General features: G+C 44.0%; 1 protein-coding gene across 4 annotated transcripts in view; it reads left to right on the top strand.

The window, feature by feature from the left end:
• Nucleotides 1–27,432, top strand: part of PPM1E (protein phosphatase, Mg2+/Mn2+ dependent 1E) — an 819,329-nt gene that overhangs the window by 110,805 nt on the left and 681,092 nt on the right. The window contains exons 1-4 of one of the 4 annotated variants that reach the window (XR_014980025.1): nucleotides 1,950–2,013; nucleotides 2,120–2,183; nucleotides 2,278–2,336; nucleotides 2,559–3,457. The exons of 1 other annotated variant lie outside the window; for it this stretch is intronic. The gene's annotated coding sequence lies outside the window, so the exon portion shown is untranslated. Of the gene's footprint in view, nucleotides 1–1,949; nucleotides 2,014–2,119; nucleotides 2,184–2,277; nucleotides 2,337–2,558; nucleotides 3,458–27,432 lie in introns of those variants that run through there. 2 more of the 4 variants (XM_085649377.1, XM_085649378.1) reach the window with 2 other exon arrangements.

Below are 27,432 nucleotides of genomic sequence, written 5' to 3' on the forward strand. Positions count from 1 at the left end.
TAAAACCTATGGAACATACAGAGATAAAGCCATCTCGACCGCGCTGGACATAATTGCTCCCCTCACCCAGGTTAAAATCAAGCACAGGACCGCCCCCTGGTTCACAGAACAATTAAAGATAACAAAGCTCTTGTGTAGAACCGCGGAGCGTTAGTGGAGAAAAAGCAAAAACATGGCCGACCGTGAAACATATAGGAAAATCCATCACAGCTATATGACCGACATCAACCAGGCAAAATAACTATTTCTTTTAAATCGGATAACTCAGGCAGAAAATTCCTGCAAGGAACTCTATCAAATCCTGAAAGAACTCCTATCAATCAGTCATGGATCCCCAATTCTCAAGACTGGACCGATTCTCTTTACCAATTCTTTGAAGATAAAATCACAGCAATCCATCACTCTTTCCCATCACAACAAAATAACACTTACTCTGAAGATGTGCCTAGTATGCTCTCTGAGCCCCCTCATATTATGGACGAATTTGTCAAGTGCGACATTAAGTCAGTCACCACTGTCATGCAGAAGATAAAATCAGGGTCTCCCACAGACCCAGTACCTCCAAAATTTCTCCCCACAATTGCACCGGTATTATTAGAAAGTGTAACAGGTCTATTTAATAAATCACTCTCTGAGGCTGATTTTCCTAAAATGTGGAAAGCAGCGAGGGTCACACCTAGCCACTGCCGACCCAAAACTGCTCCTAAATTACCGTCCAATTTTTCTACTTCCCTACTTCGGGAAAATATTGGAATCGCTCATAAACCAACAGCTCGGTGACCATCTCGAGAGCCATGGACTGCTTGATCCCTCACAGTCCGGCTTTAGGGTGGCACACAGCACAGAGACAGCATTGGTCCAGGTAACAGATAACATCAGGCTGGCCTTGGAAAACAAATAAAATCTACTATCCGCAAACAATGGGAAATAATTGAACAGGAGGCAGACTTTCATGTTTTGTTTAAGGATCCTCCACTTTTCGCACACACCAGGCCTAAGAATCTGAGGGATCTTCTCAAAAGTCACATCACCTCAAAAAAAACGAATAATGCAGGCATGAAAAAATGTCACAATTGCGGGCAATGTGGCAATGTAATTCTAGGCAACACTTTTACACATCCCCGCACAGGCAAAAAAATTACACTACAACACACTCAGACTGCAACACAGAGTGGGTAATCTATGCCATCAAATGCCCGTGCGGTCTTGTATATGTTGGGAGGACTAGTAGAAAGATCAAAACTAGGATTATTGAACATAAGAGCAGAATCCGCAATAGAAACATGAACTCCTCTCTAGTCACACATTGGATTAATACATCCCACACTATTCCTCAGTTACGATTCACAGTTTTAGAGCGCCTTCACATGCAGTCAGACATTGACATGAACACTGCCCTTTCATGTAGAGAGATACACTGGATTAAATTCCTGGGAACGGTCATCCCGGGAGGATTGAATGATCATTACGAATTATTATGTTTCATCTGAGATTTTCACTTATTGTTCTTTACAGTGCATTATACAACTCTCTCTTGTAAAGGATTTGCACTCGTAATCAATTTTACTTATACAACTATATTCCTTCCTATGGTGCACTCTTAGCATTCATTTCTCTTTTGGTTACTTTTCCTGCTTTCTTAATTTGTTACTTTCATTTTTTACACTAAGACTGACATAGACCCTCGTCTATTTCAGTTACCCGTGAGCTTTTGCAGTTTGGGTAGTTTAGACACGAGCTCATTATTTCATTTCACTTTTACACCGCAGTGCTTTCATAGTTTTGCATTACCGTTCATAGCAGAGTAGATTCGATTTTTTATTCATCATCCGTTGTTTACTTTTCACACGGCTTTTCAACATATCGATCGCGAAAGTCCTCTGTTCATTTCTGCTATTTGAGCACCTTTTTTCCATATAAGACACTTACTGTCTCCACCTGCACGCATGCGCTCTTTGTGAGCTGGTCAATGCCGGAAGTAATCTTGGGAAGAACTGGCTCCTTTCGAGAGAGGTGAGACACGGAAGCGTGTTGTGCATATTTAACTTTCGTAATTTTTTGTAACAAATAGTCCGTGAGTCTGAATGGCTATAGGTGACAATGGGTCTTTTTATTACAGGCACAGTTTTTTCATCGATTGGTAGAGTCAAAGAAAGCCTTACGGCACCAGGCGGTAGACGAGGGTGAGCCAGCGTGTTGTCACTATGTTTCTCGTTTGTTTGTGCAACATATGCCCCTTTTAATGAGAGAGGCTTCATTAGTTTTGTTTTTTTACAGAAGTTTCCCCATTTATTGGCTTGAGCATCCTTTTTGACACAAGTCCAGACATCGTTGCGGTAAGCGCATACACAGCGACCCTAGGCACTACGCTGTTTTTTCACTGTAGTTTCTTTATTAAACACACTTCGGTGAGATGTCGTCTTTTGCGCACATTGACCATCAGGTGAGGGATCCTGTTTCGTGGGTCTTTCTTCTTTTTTTGATTTTTCGAGTGCAAATCCTATAAATACTACATGTATTTTGTTTTTCTAATTTCATTTATGTGGTTTTTGTTGTAGCTCCGGTTGGAGGTTGACAAGACTCGACGGAGAGAAACTAAACTTACTGCTTATTGTTGATTGTGATTTCATATAACCCCTGACGAAGGGTTACAAATTAACCCGAAATGCATTGGGACTCTTTATGAAACACTTGATGTATATTTTGATTCGCATTATGAAACTTATATACTGTATCAGATGAATTGTGATGTTAACAGTACATCTATATTGAATTGCTTTAAAATACAAAGTTAATAGTGGCACAAATCTTTTATTCGTTTTCTCTTTTTACAAAGAGTATCACAGTGTATTTTCACCTCATTGTATAATTTTGGAACATTTTATGCATTTATGGTTTATAATTAATGAGACCTTCGGGTCCTAGCTGTGATTCACGCAGGTTATGGTTTTTCCGGAACCTCTCCTATTTAACTTTTCTGACTTAGCCATATGTTTAATGAGAGGTGGATTGGATGGTTAAGGCCCCAGGGCCATATTAGCGAGTTTATGCTTTAGCTCACAAAATTATCGCTGGATTTGCAGCGCTGTTGGGGGTTTTCACCTCTATCGCTGGATTTCATATCGCCAAGGCGCTAATCGTTGTTGATAGCGCGGTAACAAGGCGATGCAATCCAGCATTAGCCGGCGATATGAAAAATCGCGCTGACCGCGCGTTGCGATTTTTCATTGCATGTTGATGTTGATATGCCCCTTATTTGCTAATACATTTTGTCACTGTTTCATGGAGTGGCATGAAATTAGTCAGCCGTTTAGTAGGTTTAGCTGTCTGTTGGTTATATCAAGTTTTGAACAGACCTGTAAGTGAGAGGCACTAAAAGTTTATCTCATATTAACTTTGACATAGTTTGATGAATCTATATGAATAAATAAGGCACAATGCAATGGGGTGACCGTACAAAAAGAGCCATTGCTTCACAAGCAGCAAAATAGTTTTTCATAACAAGCTGTTTTGAATTTTCTGTTTATGTGACAGTATTTTAAAAAAGTAATTCATAGATTTTATTAGTTGTTTGATGTTTTGCAACATATTGGTGGGTCTCATATTCTGTAATATTATTTGTATGTTTATTGGTTATATGTTGCACTGTGTTCTCTAATAATAGTTGCATGGTTATTGGTTATATAGGTATATGTTGCACTGTGTGAGATGGGGGTTTAGATTTGTGACACTATTATGGGATTGTATCCGCACTCTGATGTTTCATATGGTTGTCCCCGGGAGGGAGGTGGAAGGATCCTAGTAGGGAGTAGCACTCTTTGAACGAGGTGAGTTTTCAAACAAGAGGTGAGTGGCTTGGAGTGTGCACTGTTTTGACGTAGATCTGATTGTGCTCCACTGGCAGCGCTAGTGGTTGAGGAGCCATTCCAATCGTAGAACTGAACAGCGCCTTTTGGGAAAGGTAAAATGCGAATTAAGCACTGTATGTGTGTGTGTGTGTGCGTGCGTGTGTGTTTATGTACATATATAATTCACTGAAAAAAGCACAGGTTAGATTTGTTTATAAGCATTGCATTTGGTTTGCCTGAGTGTTGTGTGAGTTGTACATGTGGTTTTAACCATAACTTGCAAATTGCAATGAATATTTTGTTTGCTTATTCATAAAGCTAACTGCAGTCTAACTGTGGTTTTTAAGGGAATTTCTGTGATTATTTTAAATCTAAGGTGAGATGTTATCAAAAGGAAACCATAACTTATCTTAAACTTTGGTTTATTTCAGTGCACTTTTGTTTTTTTATTATATACCAACCCACAGTTCCCTGCGCCTAACCAACGCAGTGCAAGGCCTTCGGCTGTGTGCAGCAGGATTTGGCCACAGGGCCTCACATATGGCCAGACCCTGTCCTCAAGCCTCCACAGGAATCAAACCCTACCGTGCACAGCATTTGCCAACACGCAGCAGGGGTTGGGCGTACCACAGTGGCCAACCCCTACAACACACAGCCCAAAGCCATGCGCAGCAGGGATTTTCCAGACACAACTACAGCACACACAATACATTTCTTTTTCATAATTCGGGAATCTGGTACACTGGACAGGCTGTGCGACAAATAAATATATATATATCTATATATATATATATATATATAGATATATATATATATATATTCATATATATTCACTGAAAAAACCATAGGTTTCACACATGTTATAGTTAGCTGCACATTTCACTCGTACAAAACCATTGAAATTCCCCCGTTATAGATAGTTCAGCTAACTATAACTCGCGCGACCGCAATCCACTGCTGATGACGTCACATATGACATCACTCATGACATGGTCAGTGACATCACTCATGACATCACTGATGACATCTCAAATGACATCACTGATGACATCACTGATGACGTCATCCAGTGAATATGTGTCTTTCTGAAAAATAAATATTTTTTATATATGTATATCTAAAGGTTAATGGAAGAATAAATGGGTAAATAAGTGTATTTTAAAAAAAAAAAAATTGTATAAATGACTTATTAACTGTATCTTAGTGAATACAAGTATTAGTGAGTAATGTTTGAATATTTAAATATCTGTATCAGTGTCTCACTTTGTGTATAAGTGGCTGCATGGATTGATGAGAAGCTACATGACTGTGTATATGGGTTATTAGTTTGTTTTTAGAGTATCAGTATGAGTGTCTGTATGGTTCAGTGGGGGATGTTACCTGGCGTATAGATGCATGAATGAGTGACTCACTGTTTGTATGTGTTTTGAAGACAGTATGTGAGCAGGACATTATGGGTGGATGAGTGTGTGTATGGGTGAGTAAGAGAGTGAATGACTGTCTCAATAGTGTCTTTATGAGTAAGTCCATATGTTTTAAACTAGTATATGTGAGTATTGATGTATATAAGTGAGGATATATGAGAGTGAGAGATTGGAAGACTTCCTGTATAAATAAGTATGTGTTTCTATAAGTGATTGTTTAAGAGAGTAAGTATGTGTACGTTTCTGTAGAAGTACGTGTAGTAGTATGTGTATAGCTGTATATGCAAGTAAATGGATGTTTATTTGCATGTGTGAGTATGTGTGTGAGTAACTCTGTGTATGAGTGTAGGTGTGTAACAGGTTGTATAGGTGTATGAGTACATATGATGACTGAGTACATGTATGAGTGACTATATAGAAGTGTTAATGAATGAGTGGATGCATATGTAGATTTTGGAATTACTGAATAGGTTGTTCTAACTGGTATTGGTATCTCTATAGTTTTCAAAACTTTAGTTAATCAATTTTTCAAAAACAACTCATCCATTTAGACACTTAAACACCCGTTTATTCTTCCATCGACCTTGAGATATACATATATAAAACATATGTAATTTTCAGAAAAACACACATTCACTGGATGATGTCATCAGTGATGTCATCAGTGATGTCATTTGAGATGTCATCAGTGATGTCATGAGTGATGTCACTGACCATGTCATGAGTGATGTAATATGTGACGTCATCTGCAGTGGATTGCGGTCGCGCGAGTTATAGTTAGCTGAACTAACTATAACGGGGGAATTTCAATGGTTTTGTAGGAATGAAATGTGCAGCTAACTATAACGTGTGAAACCTATGTTTTTTTCAGTGAATTTGCAAGGTTTTTTAAATGCTAATTCCTAACTATAACGTATGTGAAACCTATGTTTTTTTAGTGAATTTGTAAGGTTTTTTAAATGCTAATTTATCTATGTATTATTATATTTTTTATATATTTATTTTACAATAAACTACCTATGTATATAGTTATAGATTGACTGTATCCTGTAATATGGAATGGCTCAGCTCTTTTTTTTAAAAATTTGGATAAAGTTAAACAACATACTGGCACATGCATCAACAATGCCATTTGCGATTCCTTAATAGCGAAAAATAAAGATTCGCTAATAAGGAGTAGCAAAAGGCTATGCATGTAGAAATCGCTTACAAAATAGCGATTTCTAAACATTCCTTAATTGCTACTCACAAATTGCGAGTCGCAATTAAGGAATACCTCCCCATTGATTCCTATGGGCCTAGAGGCCCATTGGAATGAATGGGAAGACTTTCTCAATTTGCTAATCTCAATTAGAGAATCGCAAATTGCTCATGCTATTTCAAGGGTGCCAGGGCGTCAAAAAGACACCCTGTTGCACCCCTGAAATCTGCATATGAATACATCTTGCACACACACATGCCCCAAGGGCATGTGTGTGTGTAAAATGGAACTTTGAAAAATGCACTTTAGTGCATTTTTCAAAGTTTTTGCAAATTTCCATGAAGTTCAACTTCATGGTAATTTGCTCCCCCTATTAGCGAAATCGCTAATTTTTAAACTTTCATGCATTGCATTTAAGGAATCTCGATTTGGGATTCCTTAAATGCAATAGCAATTTAAGGAATCGCAATTTAGAGATTCCTTAAATAGCGATTTTTGCATTTGGGATGATGCATCCCAAATGCAAAAATCCCAGTCGCAAAGGGGCAGATTCTGAGAATCTGCCCGTTTGCGACTGGCTTTTGTTTTGATGCATGTGGGCCATAGTTAATATCTTCTATAAGCTTATAAACAGTTTAAAATGTTGTTTATTTTTAAAGAGTTTTTCACGGTGCACGCACCGTGCTCGCACCCTGCGCGTACCGTGCGTGCACGGCCGTTTATTTTTTATCAAACGAAATGTTTTTTTTTTATTTACGAGGTCCTTTAGCGACCCCCTGAGAAGGTCTAGGGGGTCAGGGAGTGTCTTCCCTGCCTCCTTTTTATGTTTTGGAAATCGGGTTCAAAGTAATTCATTTCCGATCCGTGCGTGCACCGTGCGCGCATGCGTGCGTGCACTGTGCGCGTATACGTGCGTGCGTGCACCGTGCGCCTACCGCGCGCGTCTTCGTGTGCGCATGCGTGCTTTGTGTGCGCATGCGTGCGTGCTCCGTGCGTGCTCTGAGTGCGCATGCGTGCGTGTTCCGTGCGCGCACGGCAAGTCATGTGATTACGAAACAACATTTTTCATTGGTTCATAGTAGTTTCTGTTCCAGAATCTTCAAAAACCACACCCACTCCCACTCCCCTCACTATGTCTACTTATTTCCTGAGAGAAGGTTGCTGAAGAGCTACTCCAGTGAAATGGCAGAACACCAGTCATCTTCAGACAGTGAGGAGACCTTTCAAGAACCACCAAGAAAGAGCAAACAGAAGCACTCTTTTATTTGGAATTATTTTACTTTTCCAGATGGGCAAAAAAAAAGTGAATGCGCCAAAGGTCACTTGTACAATTTGCGGAAGTGTCCTGTCTAGAGGGGATCCGGCCAAAAAATACTCCTTCAGTATTTTTTGCATGCTCAGGCACTTTAAATCAATGCATCCAATTCGGTATGCTCATGAAACCACAAGAGCCCTAAGGGAGAACCCTCCACCTGGACCTTCTCAGCCGAGCACATCATCTGCGGCCACAGATTCACCATGCACCAGGCCTCTTGACATCCGGCCCCTGTTCCAAAAAGTGCACATTCATTGCAATGTGTGCAATGAGGTAATTTGCTACGGAGAGAGTAGCATACATTTAATTGAAAACCGTATACAGCAGCACACATGCTCCAGGTCATAATTTTTTTGTTTTTGTTCCTGTTGAGCAGTTTTTGATTCCCAGATTTGTTTTGGTGCTGTAAAAAAATCCCCAAAAATTTAAAATTGTTAAAAAACTAAAAAAAATATAAAACAAAAAAAAGACAAAAAAAACAGTTCTTTTAAGAACTCACTTCACTTCTCCAAAAAGAGCTTTATTCCTAATATACTGTTTTTTATTTTGATTGAATGAATGTGTAGTGGACGCTTGCAGAACTGCATGAAGACTGCACAGATGTATGTAAGAGTACATGTGGGGTAAGGGTTAATTGGAGTTTTGAACACGTAGGATCTACCTCACCCATTGCAGGAGTGTAAGGAAAATCTACCCTGTTGATTTCAAATGTGTTAGCATTTGCCTCTCATTTGTGAGATATTGATTTGTGCTGAATGCTAGCCATCACAGTTCAAGAAAACAAGCTACCCCTTTCCTGCGAATGCAAGTCTTACAGAACCAGACCAACACGAATTAAATCTCTAACAACAATTCCTGTGTGCACACAGACCCATGGTGTGATTCTAGGCAGAAAACGATTTTTGATTGGCAATTTCAAAGCACATTTACTACTGTGGTAGAGCAAGTGATAATTACTGTAACAGCCTGACACATTTTCCTTATAGTTTAGAGAGGCAGAAAAGAGCACATGTCCTAACAGCTACTTGAGAGCATGAGCATGTGGAACCTGGGTGAGTGATTAGACTAGAGCAAAGGAAATGAGCCTTGGTGATGTTGAATGTGGTAGCATTACACACTACTATAATGAAATACCACACAGTGCTGAATACTTAGCATGGGAGTGCAGGAGAAGCTACTGCCTGTGTGATAAGAGCGTGCTTCTAGAGACTGTGTATTGTCAGGTGCAAGAGAGATCTGCATGGACGCTTGCACAACTGCCTGAAGACTGCAGAGATGTATGTAAGAGTACATGTGTGATACGTTTTAATTGCAGTTTGTAACACATAGGAACTACCTCACCCATTGCAGGAAAGGAAGGAAAATCTACCCTGTTGTTTTCAAATGTGTTAGCATTTCCCTCTCATTTGTGAAATATTGATTTGTGCTGAATGCTAGCCATCACACTTCAACAAAACAAGCTGCCCCTTTCCTACGAATGCAAGTCTTACTGAACCAGACCACCACGAATTAAATCTCTGACAACAATTCCTTTGTGCACACAGACTCATGGTGTGATTCTAGGCAGAAAACAATATTCCTGGGTGATACCAGTACACCTTTACTTATGGTGAAGACATACTCCATAATATCTGACATGTTCAAGGCAGTTAAATATCTTCCAAAACATAAAATGTAAAACACAACTTTAAAACAAGAATCTCATTTATATTTTTTATATCAAAATGCACCACATACATCCCCTCTCAAATTCATAACTCACCTTTAAAAGTAGTTAGTTGAGAAAGAAATGTGGCACTCACACAGCAGATTATCAGAGCCAGGATCTCTGAACTGTACACCTCTCAGCAGAACCAGTAAATGGCAATGTTTCCCTCTCTTTTTTCACACATATACATGTTAACTTCAAATCACAGTGCTTCCCACATTTTTTCAAATGGAAACACACATTTCTATTGGTTGCAAATTTCAACCCTTTCCAAATGATCCCTACCCCCAACATGACTTCTGCCTCCTACCATAGCAACAGGTCATGGAACACTGGTGTGAGCAGAGAGGTCAGAAGTTCAGCACACAATGTTTCTAATCCAAAGAGCAAGAGTGCTTGACTTTTCAAACCTAAAGCATATCCAAAGTAATCTTCTGTGGGAACACATTTTTCTGAACCAATACAAAACATGCTTTTAAAAATTTAAACATACAGCCTAGTTTTTAGTGTAGAATGGTCTGAAACAGCCAATGAGCTCTTTTTATTTAAAAAAAATAGGTAAGCCTCCATTTTACAACTATCTTTCTTTTCATATTGCCATTCTACTGAAAGACACCTTCTGAGTGCATCCAGATCTCCTTGAAAGATGTTCACAGTGTGGATTGTAGGTCATAGCTATATCTTCTGGAGTAAAAAGTATGCAGAAAAAAGAGGTATTTTGAAAGACAAATGTAGACATTAAATGGATTGGTCAGAGAGGGTTAAAGTGGCACCAATTATGCCTTTGGTGAAATCCTTTCTACATCTCCCACAGCCTAACCTTATAATTGTGCACTGTGGTGGAAATGACCTAGGCACTTTAACTGGGGTAGGTCTGGAAATGCTTGTTAAGGACACCTTTGTGCAATTGATGTCACTTTTTCCACAAACTACCTTTGTATATTCTAATATATGCCTAAGGCAAAAGTGGAACTGGTCCAACCAATATTGTCCGCAGATTGACAAAGCAAGAAAGCACGTCAATAAGTCTGTTTCTGCTTTCCTCAGAGACTATGGTATGGGTTCTATATACCACAACAACTTGCGTTACAACATGCAAGGCATTTATAGAGGAGACGGTGTTCATTTCACAGATGAAGGCAACAGAGTCTTCCTCTTGAACTTTAGACTCTGCATCGGTACTTACTTGTAGGTACAAAAAAACACTCCATGAACACAACGGCTCTTTTTAGAGCCAACCAACATCTAAACACTTAAACTTGATTTTTAATTCTATTTTATTTATGGTTTTTTTGCTGCCGTGCGCGCACCGTACGCGCACGGTGCGCGCACCCCGCGATATTTTTAAATGTTTTTTTTTGTGTGTGACCTAAGGGGTCTTTCATGGTCCCCCTGAGAAGGCCTAGGGGGTCAGGGACTCTCTACCCTGCCCCCTTTTCACGTTCTCCACTTGTGTTTTTAGCTCTCTTCTGCCTCTAAAACTCAAAATGGCGGCCATTAGATAATATATATATATATATATATATATATATATATATATATATATATATATATTCACTGAAAAAACCATAGGTTTCAGGGGCGTTATAGTTAGCTGGACTTTTCACTCGTACAAAACCATAGAAATTCCCCCGTTATAGTTAGTTCAGCTAACTATAACTCGCGCGCCCGCAATGCACTGCTGATGACGTCATATATTACATCACTCATGACATGGTCAGTGACATCACTCATGAAATCACTGATGACATCTCAAATGACATCACTGATGACATCACTGATGACATCATCCAGTGAATGTGTGTTTTTCTGAAAATTACATATGTTTTATATATGTATATCTCAAGGTCGATGGAAGAATAAACGGGTATTTAAGTGTCTAAATGGATGATTTGTTTTTGAAAAATTGATTGTATAACTGGCTGATTAAGTGTATCTTAGTGAATACATGGCTTAGTGAGTAATGTTTAAATATGTAAATATCTGTATTAGTCTCTCACGTTGTGTATAAGTGGCTACATGGGTTGGTGAGTAGCTACATGAGTGTCTATATAGGATATTAGTTGGTTTTTTGAGTATCAGTATAAGTGTCTGATGTCTGTATGGTTCGGTGGGGGGTATTACGTAGTGCATAGGTGCATGAATGAGTGACTCACTGTTTGTATGTGTTGAAGACAGCATGTGTGCAGGACTGTATGGGTGGATGAGTGTGTGCATGGGTGTGTTAGTGAGTGAATGACTGTCTCAATAGTGTCTCTATGAGTAACTACATATGTTTTAAACTAGTATATGTGACTATTGGTGTATATAAGTGAGTATATGTGAGAGTGAGAGATTGAAAGAGTTCCTGTATGAATAAGTATGTGTTTCTATAAGTGATTGTTAAAAAGACTAAGTATGTGTAAGTTTCTGTAGAAGTAAGTGTGGTGGTGTGTGTATAACTGTATATGCAGGTAAACGGATGTTTGATTCTTTATTAGCATGAGTGACTATGTGTGTGAGTACATATGATGAGTGAGTACATGTATGAGTGACTGTATAGGACTGTTGGTGAATGAGTGGATGTGGATGTGGTTCTTACAATTACTGAATAGGTTGTTGTAACTGGTATTGGTATATCCATTGTTTTGAAAATTTTAATTTCTATTTTTGAATGTGTGTATCAAAGGTTATATTAGGGGGAGAGGAGGTCTGCCACTCTATCACAAGGATGATGTCATCAGTGATGTCATCAGTGATGTCATGAGTGATGTCACTGACCATGTCATGAGTGATGTAATATGTGACGTCATCAGCAGTGCATTGCAAGCGCAAGTTATAGTTAGCTGAACTAACTATAACGGGGGAATTTCTATGGTTTTGTACGAGTGAAAAGTCCAGCTAACTATAACGCCCCTGAAACCTATGGTTTTTTCAATGAATTTCTACGGTTTTTTAAATGCTAATTCCTAGCTATAACGTGCCTGAAACCTATGTTTTTTTCAGTGAATTTCAAAGGTTTTTTAAATGCTAATTTCTAGCTATGCCTACAGAGATAGGACATGTGAAGAAAGAAGGAAAAACGCACAGAAAGAAAAAAAAGAAATGCAGAAAGAAGCAACAGAAGTCCTCAAAGATGAAGAAAAGTGCAGGAAGAAGTATAACGTGCAGAAAGAACAAACAGATGAGCAGAAACAAGCCTTGCTGCAAAATCATCCTGTACCCTCAACTTTTTCAGACGGATACTGGTGGTAACTGAGTCTGACTAACCAGTCCTAGAGCCAGTGCTATGTTAAAAGACACTCAGAATACAGTGAAAACACCTACATACACTAGGGCACACTATGTGTTGGGGTCCCCCTGTGATTAGCATGACCTCCTCTGTAAGCCCCTAGTATATAATAGGGCAGGGGATTAAAACTACCTCTTAAAACGCACCAAAGGGCGTGTTTGAACACGTCACCTCATGCCCCGTCCCCTCCCTTCCCCACTGTGTAAACACGCCCTGTAGCCGTTTTAAGTTGGGAGATTAAGTCCCTTGAATCCTGAGGGTCCCTAGGGTCCAACTAGACCACTAGGTACCTCCAGTAAGCGCCACAGAGCTGCGTTGGAGAGAGGTGTAAAAAGTGGCACGGCCTGCACCACCTCTCTGCAACGCAGAGCAGTGGTGCTTACTGGAAGCACCTGGTGGGCTAGTTGGACCCCAGGGTCCCTCAGGATTGAAAGGGAATTATTTCCCCAACTTAAAAACGCGCCACAGGGCCTGTGGGCGTTCTGAGTTGAGAGATTAAGTCCCCTTGAATCCTAAGGGTCCTTAGGGTCAAACTAGCCCACTAGGTACCTCCAGTAAGCGCCACAGAGCTGCGTTGCATGGAGGTATAAAAAGGGGCTTGGCCTCAGAACACCTGTCTGCAACGCAGCTCCCTGGCGCATACTGGAGATACCTGTTGGGCTAGTTGGCCATCAGGGACCCTCAGTATTGAAGGGGAATTAATTCCTCAACTTACAACTGGCCATGGGGCGCGTTTGCAGAGTGCTGCAAGGAGGGGGAGTGGCCTCCGGCGCGATGCCGGTCTTTTATTTATTTATTTTTCAGAAGGAGGGCTGTGTGGCCCCCTTTCTTTTTCTAATTTATTAGCCCTGGGGACCCCATCCCCCAGGGTCTGCACCCTAATTTTTTTTGTTGAAAAAAATTAATTTGGCCCTCCCAAGGCCTTAATCGGCCCCGGGGACCCCAACCCCCAGCTCATGGCCTTTTTTTAATTTTTTTATTCTTTAGGAGGGGGCTGTGTTGCCCCCCTCCTCAGGCCACTTATGGCCCCGGGGACCCCATCCCCCGGGGCCGGCCTTTGTTTCTTATTTTATTTTTTTTAAATATATTTATAGAAACACCTAGGACATGCTCGACAAACCGTATGTACCTATCACCATGACGATTTGCGTGATATTCATTAAAAGGCGACTATGCATACAATGAATCCACGTAGAATGTATTCACACCGCTAGTGAAGCTCTGACATGTCTGACACCCTACCGTGCCTAATCCCGGCGCCCCCGCTGGTGGGTACTCTCCAAGTAGACACCCTTGTCGTTTATTTATACAAACATGGGTAGCTATTGACGGGCACATTTAATACACATACACACCAAGCCATTCAAAGGGGATTCGACAAAAATTCGACCAAACTATGCAAGAAACCCCCTCACGGTTAATAAAACACACATCCACCGCCGGATGTGTAATACTTTTTATTTTACTCTCTGGAAAGGAGACAAACCTCACTTGAGAGTCACAGCGTGCTCCTGGCTGAGCCCAATGCTGTGTTACACCCACCAGTGCCCGCCGAGTGCCACACACCTCTGTGTTGTATTCCACCAGCTAGTGCGTATGCTATGACACTCTCTAGCCCATGTGCACTGTAACACCACCCCGTGAATATGTCATGCCACACTTGCCTTCGCACGGGTTATATTGCCCAACTAACGTGCCTTCCTCGATGCCTATGTTATAAAGCAGAGCGCTATGCCATACATATTACAATCTGGGATCCATATCTTTGTCACAGTGCATATGCAATGTTACACTACCCAGCACATATTTTATATTACAACTTTAGAGACTACTTAGGTTACACAACACTGCCCTGTGCATATTACACTCCAAGGCGCATATCACATAGCAAGCGCTAGTGCCTGTGCTATCTCGCGCTCTCCAATGAATCTGTCATTGCGCACAATGTATTGCATATTATAATTCACGCCCCGGTTCATCTTATATCACACTTTTTGGTGCATAGTTTATACCATATACTATATCTAGTTTTCATTTTCAATTGTGCTCTCAGGACTATGTTCTATATAACACTGCGTCCACCTACCCTTTTCACGGGCATTACATTTTGCGATGGGGGTGGAGGGTCAGGGGATGTTTCTGCCAAGTGAGCCCGGAGTCACAGTCCCAAACGTCCTCTTCTTCCTGAATAAAAGTGAGATTATGCTGCATACTTGTTCATATTTTAAGTAGTTTGCACAGACACACATTTTAAAAACAATAAAGTTCCTAATACCCACCTTCTATGAACAGTTAGCTTGCTGCCCCATCCACCTCCTCCCTATCCTCTGTTGTCTGAATCCATGGACTAGCCTCCTCCCTCCTGCCATGCATGGTCTGATGTGCTGCCACTGCCCTGCATTTAGCATGATGTACCAGTCCACTCATCCTGCCCTCCATTGCCCAATTCTATGGCCCATCATTGACCTCCTGCTTAGCCTCTGTGCTTTGCTTGCTGCCCCTATTCTCCTTCCCCCTGCCCTCCGATGTCTTTGTGCATGCCCCTGCTCCATCCTTTTTGACCACCATGTTCCATGGACCTGCCACTCCTATCTACTCTGAGTGTTCTGTTGAGCTGCCACTCCCCTACCACCTGCCTAGCATTGTCAGATGACTGTAACCTGTCCCTGCCCCCTCCACCCTGCCTGACCACATGCCATGCCCCTATCCCCTTCCTCCTGTCCCCCATGGTCATTTTACTGCCACACCCTTCTGCCCTCCCTGGTCTGTTGTGCTGCAACTGCTCCTCCTGCCTGCCCCGCGCGGTCTGTTGTGAGGCCCCTTCCCCTGAACTCTCTTGTCTGTGCCCAGGTCCTGACCTTCCCTTCTATCCTCCATGGTCCTTTGTGCATGCCCCTGCACCCTCCTTCTTGCCCATCATAGCCATTGTGCTGCCACTAACCCTCCAGCTTGCCATGCATGGTCTTCTGTGCTGCCATGGCCCCTCCCACCTTCCCTGTGTGGTCAGCTAGCTGCTCCTGACTCCCTCCCACCTTCCCTCCATGGTCCGTGTGTATGCCATCATAGTCTCACTGTTGCTCTCTATGGTGTGTCTTGTTTCTAGTGCCCATCCTGCCTGACCTCCATGGTCATCTTGCTGCTCCTGCCCTGCCCCCTTGCCCCCAGCCCTCTGTTTCCATGTGCAGACCCCTATTCCCTCCCTCCTGGCTTGTCGGTTCCATTGTAATGCCCCTGCTCCGTCCCTCCTGCCCTTTATGGTCTGTTATGCTGCAGCTTTCTCTCCTGTCTGTCCATTATGGTCAGCTAGCTACCATTGCCTCTTTCCCCTCTGTTGTCTGTTGTCCATGTGCATGGTCCTGTCCCCTCCCTATTGCTTTCTATGGATTGTTGTGCTGCACTCCCGTCCCGCATGCCCTGTGTGGTGTATTGTGCTGCTGCAAACCCGGATGCCTGCCCTGTAGGGTCAGTTTGGTGCACCTCAAAATGTCCCTCCTGTCCTCTGTTATCCGAGTCCATGTCCCTACCCCAATTCCTCCTGCCTACCATCATCCAATGTACCATACTTGCGAACATTTTGAACTTGGTAAGAGGGAGATTTTGAAATAAAACTGGGGTATTGATTTTCCCCTTTGAGTTATATTGAAAAAGAGAAGATTGTAGACAGGAAACAGATCTAGTAAAGCCCATTTGAGCTTAAAAACATTGGACGTTTCATGGCTGAAATGGGTCTGTTGGCATGTATGGTTGTATGACCACTGCCTCTTCCTTCTGCCCACAATGGTCTATTATATTGCCACAGCCTCTCTTGCCAGTCCTGTATTGTTGGTTTGTTGCCCCTGCCCCCCTTTCCACTGCCCTCCATAGTCTGTTTTGCTGCCACTGCCCTTCCTGCCTGCCTAGTGTGGTCAAATTGTTGCCTCTGCACTCTCCTACCTGCCTTCAATTTTCAGAGTCCGTGCCCCTGGCCTCTGCCTCTCAACAGTATACCAATGAACAACTAGATTGCTAACATTCTATATTTATTACAAAAGTGTGGAATGCCTGACGTCATCTTGATGTAATCAAAACTGTAATGCCTAGAGCATTTCCTTTAGAAATTACATATATGAGAGGGTCTTATTTGCATCAAAATTATGGTTAGTGCTCTAAAAAACTAAAATGAGGACATATTTTCCGAGTTTTCAAATAGTGACAAAGAACTTTTAAATTATTTGTAATCTTAGTTTTTTTATCCAGTTGACCACTTGATTAAATGTTGCATCCAAGGGGAGAGGGTGTGGTGTTACTTCCAGAGCTGCAGACTTCAACCAGGGGAACCAGGTTGGAGTTTCTGCTTCAGCTCAACATTCTGTGATTCTGGTCAAATCACTTAATCTCCCCATGTCTACAACCAAAATGAATTTGATCTTGTGTGATGTAACCAATGTTCATGTAAAGCACTCCAATACCTGACAAGTCTGCACTATATAAAACTGCAAATACACAAAAAATAATTTTTTTGCACATTTCTGTCATTGGGCTACATTTGGGCTACATCTGGGTGATATTTGGGCTACATTTGGGCTCTTTTGTCTCTGGTGGCCATCTTGGGAGATTTATTTGTTATGAAGTTTCCTAATTTCCTCATTTACTGCAGTCTCCTCAGTAGGAAATACTTTCAGTTTTTTACTTTGATTCCATCAAGAAGGCATTCAGATGTGTCACACATTTTCCATAAATTCTGAATGTTAGCACTCTAGTTGCTCATTAGATCACTGTAGTAAAGCTACTGCTCACCAGGCAAGTCTGCTGCTGGTATTCAAAGTGCATGTTTCAGTCTGCATATCATAATGTTTTTATGAAATAAAAGAGGATTTCAGAAGTCAAAATGTGCCCTAGTTTTTCTTTCTGCAGCACTAATCATAATTTATATGGCAAAATGAACCCCTTCATTTTGTTCCTTTGTAAATTAAATGTTTTAAGTGTTACCACTTTATTCCAATCAAGATGGCTTCAGGTGTGCCATACTTTTGTCATAAGTAAGACTGTTAGCGCTCTAGTTGTTCTTTAGAGCACTCTGGGAAGCTGCAGTAGAACACAAAGGAATCAACTGACAGTCTCTGCCCTTGTTGGATGTACATGTTTTACTGAGAATGTCAGACTTCATTCTTACATGACTGAGAAAGATAATGTGAATTTACAGAAAATATGCTCTCAGTTTAGCTTATAGATCACCTTCCAAACCTCTGTGGGAAAAGTATGAGAAAATAGTTTTCTCTCAAACATGGTTCGTGATATCACAGCAGAAGGCTTGTTCCCATGGTAAAATCATCTTAGAACACACCACAATTCCTAAAATGAGTATGGTACCATCAACAAATGATTTATAATGTAACTAAAGTCTTAAAACCTTCTATTAACTGCAATGCTTTTTAATGAGGTGCTATCATGTATATTGGTCCCAAGATGGCTGCCAACACTTCTTGGATGAAGTACTGACAGCCAATCAGATCTCACGATGAGATGTGTGGTTAGGCTCCGCCCAGATATGTATGTGATTTTACTTTTGATTTTCTCAGGAACTACTGAACAGATTGACACCATATATGCAAAAGGCACATTCCTGACCTGAGGACTACCTCTTTGCCAAATTTCAAGTAATTCTGTTCAGCCGTTCGGGCTGTACCTTGGACTAAAGGTCCCTATGGAAAATTGCATGGGGAAAACGCGTTTTGGGACCCCCCTTTTTTCTCAGCCCCCGCTTGACGAATCCCCCCGAGACTTTCAGGGTAGGAGCAGAGCGCCCCACCTATTTTGAAAATTTCGCGAGGATTCGTCAACCGGCGCCAAAGTTATTCCAAATAGAATGTTGCGGATTTCCTATGGAAACACGGTCCTAACTATAACTATCTACTGGCGACCGCCAGTAGATAATATATATATATACATATATATATATATATTGTACTGCAAAGGCCTGTGAGCTTTGAAGTCGCACTCGACTGCTAATTCTGCCTAAACAGTTCATTTACAGGAAAGCCTGCCTCTGCATACCAGGTAAAAGTTCTTCTCCATTGCCAACGCGTTTCGAGGCAGCAGCCTCTTCTTCCTAGGCAGCTGAAAACATGTGACACGAATTTGCATGCACTTTTATATCCTGCCCCCAGTGGGCTTTAGTGAAGCATGCAGGGACTTGTGGTCCTTGTAAAAATATTTTATCCTCAGTGGATTCCGTGTAACATTTTATTTAATTTAATTACAGCATTGTCTTTAAACATTGAAAAAACCCTCCAGTTGGCCCCTCGATGCCAGGGCAGGTTCAGTGATTCCATATTAGCAGCGCTGGTCCGCAAATCGGCATAATTCCTCCTTGCGCAGCCTCTTACTTTCAAAGATGGTGCAACTTCCACGGCCGGGCGCCGTGAATTCAATTGTACTGCAAAGGCCCGTGAGCTTTGAAGTCGCACTCGACTGCTAATTCTGCCTAAACAGTTCATTTACAGGAAAGCCTGCCTCTGCATACCAGGTAAAAGTTCTTCTCCATTGCCAACGCGTTTCGAGGCAGCAGCCTCTTCTTCCTAGGCAGCTGAAAACATGTGACACGAATTTGCATGCACTTTTATATCCTGCCCCCAGTGGGCTTTAGTGAAGCATGCAGGGACTTGTGGTCCTTGTAAAAATATTTTATCCTCAGTGGATTCCGTGTAACATTTTATTTAATTTAATTACAGCATTGTCTTTAAACATTGAAAAAACCCTCCAGTGGGCCCCTCGATGCCAGGGCAGGTTCAGAGATTCCATATTAGCAGCGCTGGTCCGCAAATCGGCATAATTCCTCCTTGCGCAGACTCTTACTTTCAAAGATGGTGCGACTACACATATCGTCTTTCCAATTTGGATGCGTCACGAGTTACAGTGATATATACATATATATATACATACATGTGATGCTTATTTCAAAGTATTCCAAGATTTTCCATTTCCAAATTTATGATTGTTCCTTCGCCTCTCTATGTTTCTCCATCCTTTTATTTTGCCACATTTGCACCCATTCCACATCTCCCTGGAAAATTAATATTCACATGACCGACATATTTGTTATCTGTTTTGTATCTTTCTTGTCAATCATTAGATGGGCGTTTGGTATTTTTATTCATGAGCATTCATGAACTAGGTTGACATTTTTGCCTTGCAGATCAGCTTTGGTATTATTATTGCGTATTTTGCACAAGAATATGTTGGTATTTTACATCGTTAATTGCCTTTTAGGCAACCATGCCAAGGTTTTATCAAAATGTATTTTGATCATCTACATAGCCACTTTATTCATACAAATATTTGTATTTTGCACTTTGCTGCTGATTTTGCACAATAATACTATTGCAATTTGCACTTTAATTTTGCGTATTTTGCACAATAAGCATCTGCACTTTACCAACATTAATGTTCATGTATTTGTACGCCTTTATAACAATGTATAATGACAAGTTAACCAGAAATATTGTAATTCAAAGCAGACATTCATGGCTATAGATTAATCGTGACCAGCTACATGTTTTCTATGTCGTTCATCACCAATTATCACGTGATCACAAAATGCTGTGTATATAAGGATGTTCAGTATGGTTGTTACCTCATGTGATCAAGGCCACCTGGTGGCCGAAACGCGTAATGACATGTTATGCCGTTGCTGACTTCTGAATAAATCTTTGTGAAGCACGCTTGGTGTCCGTGTGCTTTCCTCCTCGCCTGCTGGGAAGTGGAAGAATGCGCCAGGCATTTGCATATATATATACATATATATTCCAAATGTACTTTGCCATGCAAATGACGACACCCACACAACGTATGATTCATCCTTTAATTCGAGAGGCAGCAGCGGACTCACAGAGCATCCCACAGCGTAGTGTAGCGCCTCTTGCCTACGCGTTTCGAGAGCTTGTCCCTTCTTCATGGCATGGCGTTAGTGGGAAAGGCGAAAGCGTGCACTTGATTAAGCAGGTGATATGGTTTTTCTTAATCCCGCCTCAGTGGGCGTGTTGTTGCAAGGCACCCTGGTTCGTGTAGTCCTGGGCAATAATGACAGTCCATAGTGGGTGCTGCTTTGCTGAATCCCTTTGTTGTTCTCCCCAGTGGGTCGCTGGCGATCCTCTGTTGCTTCCACTGCTTTAGTGATGCCCCAATCGAACAGGCACATTGTTCCGCATATTGTGTTGACTCGCAACACTCGGATCCGCAAGAGCAGCGGGGTTGTCCTCGTGACCCTGGCTGGCCACCACATATTCCAAATGTACTTTGCCATGCAAATGACGACACCCACACAACGTATGATTCATCCTTTAATTCGAGAGGCAGCAGCGGACTCACAGAGCATCCCACAGCGTAGTGTAGCGCCTCTTGCCTACGCGTTTCGAGAGCTTGTCCCTTCTTCATGGCATGGCGTTAGTGGGAAAGGCGAAAGCGTGCACTTGATTAAGCAGGTGATATGGTTTTTCTTAATCCCGCCTCAGTGGGCGTGTTGTTGCAAGGCACCCTGGTTCGTGTAGTCCTGGGCAATAATGACAGTCCATAGTGGGTGCTGCTTTGCTGAATCCCTTTGTTGTTCTCCCCAGTGGGTCGCTGGCGATCCTCTGTTGCTTCCACTGCTTTAGTGATGCCCCAATCGAACAGGCACATTGTTCCGCATATTGTGTTGACTCGCAACACTCGGATCCGCAAGAGCAGCGGGGTTGTCCTCGTGACCCTGGCTGGCCACCACATATTCCAAATGTACTTTGCCATGCAAATGACGACACCCACACAACGTATGATTCATCCTTTAATTCGAGAGGCAGCAGCGGACTCACAGAGCATCCCACAGCGTAGTGTAGCGCCTCTTGCCTACGCGTTTCGAGAGCTTGTCCCTTCTTCATGGCATGGCGTTAGTGGGAAAGGCGAAAGCGTGCACTTGATTAAGCAGGTGATATGGTTTTTCTTAATCCCGCCTCAGTGGGCGTGTTGTTGCAAGGCACCCTGGTTCGTGTAGTCCTGGGCAATAATGACAGTCCATAGTGGGTGCTGCTTTGCTGAATCCCTTTGTTGTTCTCCCCAGTGGGTCGCTGGCGATCCTCTGTTGCTTCCACTGCTTTAGTGATGCCCCAATCGAACAGGCACATTGTTCCGCATATTGTGTTGACTCGCAACACTCGGATCCGCAAGAGCAGCGGGGTTGTCCTCGTGACCCTGGCTGGCCACCACATATTCCAAATGTACTTTGCCATGCAAATGACGACACCCACACAACGTATGATTCATCCTTTAATTCGAGAGGCAGCAGCGGACTCACAGAGCATCCCACAGCGTAGTGTAGCGCCTCTTGCCTACGCGTTTCGAGAGCTTGTCCCTTCTTCATGGCATGGCGTTAGTGGGAAAGGCGAAAGCGTGCACTTGATTAAGCAGGTGATATGGTTTTTCTTAATCCCGCCTCAGTGGGCGTGTTGTTGCAAGGCACCCTGGTTCGTGTAGTCCTGGGCAATAATGACAGTCCATAGTGGGTGCTGCTTTGCTGAATCCCTTTGTTGTTCTCCCCAGTGGGTCGCTGGCGATCCTCTGTTGCTTCCACTGCTTTAGTGATGCCCCAATCGAACAGGCACATTGTTCCGCATATTGTGTTGACTCGCAACACTCGGATCCGCAAGAGCAGCGGGGTTGTCCTCGTGACCCTGGCTGGCCACCACATATTCCAAATGTACTTTGCCATGCAAATGACGACACCCACACAACGTATGATTCATCCTTTAATTCGAGAGGCAGCAGCGGACTCACAGAGCATCCCACAGCGTAGTGTAGCGCCTCTTGCCTACGCGTTTCGAGAGCTTGTCCCTTCTTCATGGCATGGCGTTAGTGGGAAAGGCGAAAGCGTGCACTTGATTAAGCAGGTGATATGGTTTTTCTTAATCCCGCCTCAGTGGGCGTGTTGTTGCAAGGCACCCTGGTTCGTGTAGTCCTGGGCAATAATGACAGTCCATAGTGGGTGCTGCTTTGCTGAATCCCTTTGTTGTTCTCCCCAGTGGGTCGCTGGCGATCCTCTGTTGCTTCCACTGCTTTAGTGATGCCCCAATCGAACAGGCACATTGTTCCGTTAAAGGATGAATCATACGTTGTGTGGGTGTCGTCATTTGCATGGCAAAGTACATTTGGAATATGTGGTGGCCAGCCAGGGTCACGAGGACAACCCCGCTGCTCTTGCGGATCCGAGTGTTGCGAGTCAACACAATATGCGGAACAATGTGCCTGTTCGATTGGGGCATCACTAAAGCAGTGGAAGCAACAGAGGATCGCCAGCGACCCACTGGGGAGAACAACAAAGGGATTCAGCAAAGCAGCACCCACTATGGACTGTCATTATTGCCCAGGACTACACGAACCAGGGTGCCTTGCAACAACACGCCCACTGAGGCGGGATTAAGAAAAACCATATCACCTGCTTAATCAAGTGCACGCTTTCGCCTTTCCCACTAACGCCATGCCATGAAGAAGGGACAAGCTCTCGAAACGCGTAGGCAAGAGGCGCTACACTACGCTGTGGGATGCTCTGTGAGTCCGCTGCTGCCTCTCGAATTAAAGGATGAATCATACGTTGTGTGGGTGTCGTCATTTGCATGGCAAAGTACATTTGGAATATGTGGTGGCCAGCCAGGGTCACGAGGACAACCCCGCTGCTCTTGCGGATCCGAGTGTTGCGAGTCAACACAATATGCGGAACAATGTGCCTGTTCGATTGGGGCATCACTAAAGCAGTGGAAGCAACAGAGGATCGCCAGCGACCCACTGGGGAGAACAACAAAGGGATTCAGCAAAGCAGCACCCACTATGGACTGTCATTATTGCCCAGGACTACACGAACCAGGGTGCCTTGCAACAACACGCCCACTGAGGCGGGATTAAGAAAAACCATATCACCTGCTTAATCAAGTGCACGCTTTCGCCTTTCCCACTAACGCCATGCCATGAAGAAGGGACAAGCTCTCGAAACGCGTAGGCAAGAGGCGCTACACTACGCTGTGGGATGCTCTGTGAGTCCGCTGCTGCCTCTCGAATTAAAGGATGAATCATACGTTGTGTGGGTGTCGTCATTTGCATGGCAAAGTACATTTGGAATATGTGGTGGCCAGCCAGGGTCACGAGGACAACCCCGCTGCTCTTGCGGATCCGAGTGTTGCGAGTCAACACAATATGCGGAACAATGTGCCTGTTCGATTGGGGCATCACTAAAGCAGTGGAAGCAACAGAGGATCGCCAGCGACCCACTGGGGAGAACAACAAAGGGATTCAGCAAAGCAGCACCCACTATGGACTGTCATTATTGCCCAGGACTACACGAACCAGGGTGCCTTGCAACAACACGCCCACTGAGGCGGGATTAAGAAAAACCATATCACCTGCTTAATCAAGTGCACGCTTTCGCCTTTCCCACTAACGCCATGCCATGAAGAAGGGACAAGCTCTCGAAACGCGTAGGCAAGAGGCGCTACACTACGCTGTGGGATGCTCTGTGAGTCCGCTGCTGCCTCTCGAATTAAAGGATGAATCATACGTTGTGTGGGTGTCGTCATTTGCATGGCAAAGTACATTTGGAATATGTGGTGGCCAGCCAGGGTCACGAGGACAACCCCGCTGCTCTTGCGGATCCGAGTGTTGCGAGTCAACACAATATGCGGAACAATGTGCCTGTTCGATTGGGGCATCACTAAAGCAGTGGAAGCAACAGAGGATCGCCAGCGACCCACTGGGGAGAACAACAAAGGGATTCAGCAAAGCAGCACCCACTATGGACTGTCATTATTGCCCAGGACTACACGAACCAGGGTGCCTTGCAACAACACGCCCACTGAGGCGGGATTAAGAAAAACCATATCACCTGCTTAATCAAGTGCACGCTTTCGCCTTTCCCACTAACGCCATGCCATGAAGAAGGGACAAGCTCTCGAAACGCGTAGGCAAGAGGCGCTACACTACGCTGTGGGATGCTCTGTGAGTCCGCTGCTGCCTCTCGAATTAAAGGATGAATCATACGTTGTGTGGGTGTCGTCATTTGCATGGCAAAGTACATTTGGAATATGTGGTGGCCAGCCAGGGTCACGAGGACAACCCCGCTGCTCTTGCGGATCCGAGTGTTGCGAGTCAACACAATATGCGGAACAATGTGCCTGTTCGATTGGGGCATCACTAAAGCAGTGGAAGCAACAGAGGATCGCCAGCGACCCACTGGGGAGAACAACAAAGGGATTCAGCAAAGCAGCACCCACTATGGACTGTCATTATTGCCCAGGACTACACGAACCAGGGTGCCTTGCAACAACACGCCCACTGAGGCGGGATTAAGAAAAACCATATCACCTGCTTAATCAAGTGCACGCTTTCGCCTTTCCCACTAACGCCATGCCATGAAGAAGGGACAAGCTCTCGAAACGCGTAGGCAAGAGGCGCTACACTACGCTGTGGGATGCTCTGTGAGTCCGCTGCTGCCTCTCGAATTAAAGGATGAATCATACGTTGTGTGGGTGTCGTCATTTGCATGGCAAAGTACATTTGGAATATGTGGTGGCCAGCCAGGGTCACGAGGACAACCCCGCTGCTCTTGCGGATCCGAGTGTTGCGAGTCAACACAATATGCGGAACAATGTGCCTGTTCGATTGGGGCATCACTAAAGCAGTGGAAGCAACAGAGGATCGCCAGCGACCCACTGGGGAGAACAACAAAGGGATTCAGCAAAGCAGCACCCACTATGGACTGTCATTATTGCCCAGGACTACACGAACCAGGGTGCCTTGCAACAACACGCCCACTGAGGCGGGATTAAGAAAAACCATATCACCTGCTTAATCAAGTGCACGCTTTCGCCTTTCCCACTAACGCCATGCCATGAAGAAGGGACAAGCTCTCGAAACGCGTAGGCAAGAGGCGCTACACTACGCTGTGGGATGCTCTGTGAGTCCGCTGCTGCCTCTCGAATTAAAGGATGAATCATACGTTGTGTGGGTGTCGTCATTTGCATGGCAAAGTACATTTGGAATATGTGGTGGCCAGCCAGGGTCACGAGGACAACCCCGCTGCTCTTGCGGATCCGAGTGTTGCGAGTCAACACAATATGCGGAACAATGTGCCTGTTCGATTGGGGCATCACTAAAGCAGTGGAAGCAACAGAGGATCGCCAGCGACCCACTGGGGAGAACAACAAAGGGATTCAGCAAAGCAGCACCCACTATGGACTGTCATTATTGCCCAGGACTACACGAACCAGGGTGCCTTGCAACAACACGCCCACTGAGGCGGGATTAAGAAAAACCATATCACCTGCTTAATCAAGTGCACGCTTTCGCCTTTCCCACTAACGCCATGCCATGAAGAAGGGACAAGCTCTCGAAACGCGTAGGCAAGAGGCGCTACACTACGCTGTGGGATGCTCTGTGAGTCCGCTGCTGCCTCTCGAATTAAAGGATGAATCATACGTTGTGTGGGTGTCGTCATTTGCATGGCAAAGTACATTTGGAATATGTGGTGGCCAGCCAGGGTCACGAGGACAACCCCGCTGCTCTTGCGGATCCGAGTGTTGCGAGTCAACACAATATGCGGAACAATGTGCCTGTTCGATTGGGGCATCACTAAAGCAGTGGAAGCAACAGAGGATCGCCAGCGACCCACTGGGGAGAACAACAAAGGGATTCAGCAAAGCAGCACCCACTATGGACTGTCATTATTGCCCAGGACTACACGAACCAGGGTGCCTTGCAACAACACGCCCACTGAGGCGGGATTAAGAAAAACCATATCACCTGCTTAATCAAGTGCACGCTTTCGCCTTTCCCACTAACGCCATGCCATGAAGAAGGGACAAGCTCTCGAAACGCGTAGGCAAGAGGCGCTACACTACGCTGTGGGATGCTCTGTGAGTCCGCTGCTGCCTCTCGAATTAAAGGATGAATCATACGTTGTGTGGGTGTCGTCATTTGCATGGCAAAGTACATTTGGAATATGTGGTGGCCAGCCAGGGTCACGAGGACAACCCCGCTGCTCTTGCGGATCCGAGTGTTGCGAGTCAACACAATATGCGGAACAATGTGCCTGTTCGATTGGGGCATCACTAAAGCAGTGGAAGCAACAGAGGATCGCCAGCGACCCACTGGGGAGAACAACAAAGGGATTCAGCAAAGCAGCACCCACTATGGACTGTCATTATTGCCCAGGACTACACGAACCAGGGTGCCTTGCAACAACACGCCCACTGAGGCGGGATTAAGAAAAACCATATCACCTGCTTAATCAAGTGCACGCTTTCGCCTTTCCCACTAACGCCATGCCATGAAGAAGGGACAAGCTCTCGAAACGCGTAGGCAAGAGGCGCTACACTACGCTGTGGGATGCTCTGTGAGTCCGCTGCTGCCTCTCGAATTAAAGGATGAATCATACGTTGTGTGGGTGTCGTCATTTGCATGGCAAAGTACATTTGGAATATGTGGTGGCCAGCCAGGGTCACGAGGACAACCCCGCTGCTCTTGCGGATCCGAGTGTTGCGAGTCAACACAATATGCGGAACAATGTGCCTGTTCGATTGGGGCATCACTAAAGCAGTGGAAGCAACAGAGGATCGCCAGCGACCCACTGGGGAGAACAACAAAGGGATTCAGCAAAGCAGCACCCACTATG

The sequence above is a fragment of the Triturus cristatus genome, chromosome 3_2 (genome assembly GCF_964204655.1).
Source record: "Triturus cristatus chromosome 3_2, aTriCri1.1, whole genome shotgun sequence".
Taxonomy (NCBI): Eukaryota; Metazoa; Chordata; class Amphibia; order Caudata; family Salamandridae; genus Triturus; species Triturus cristatus.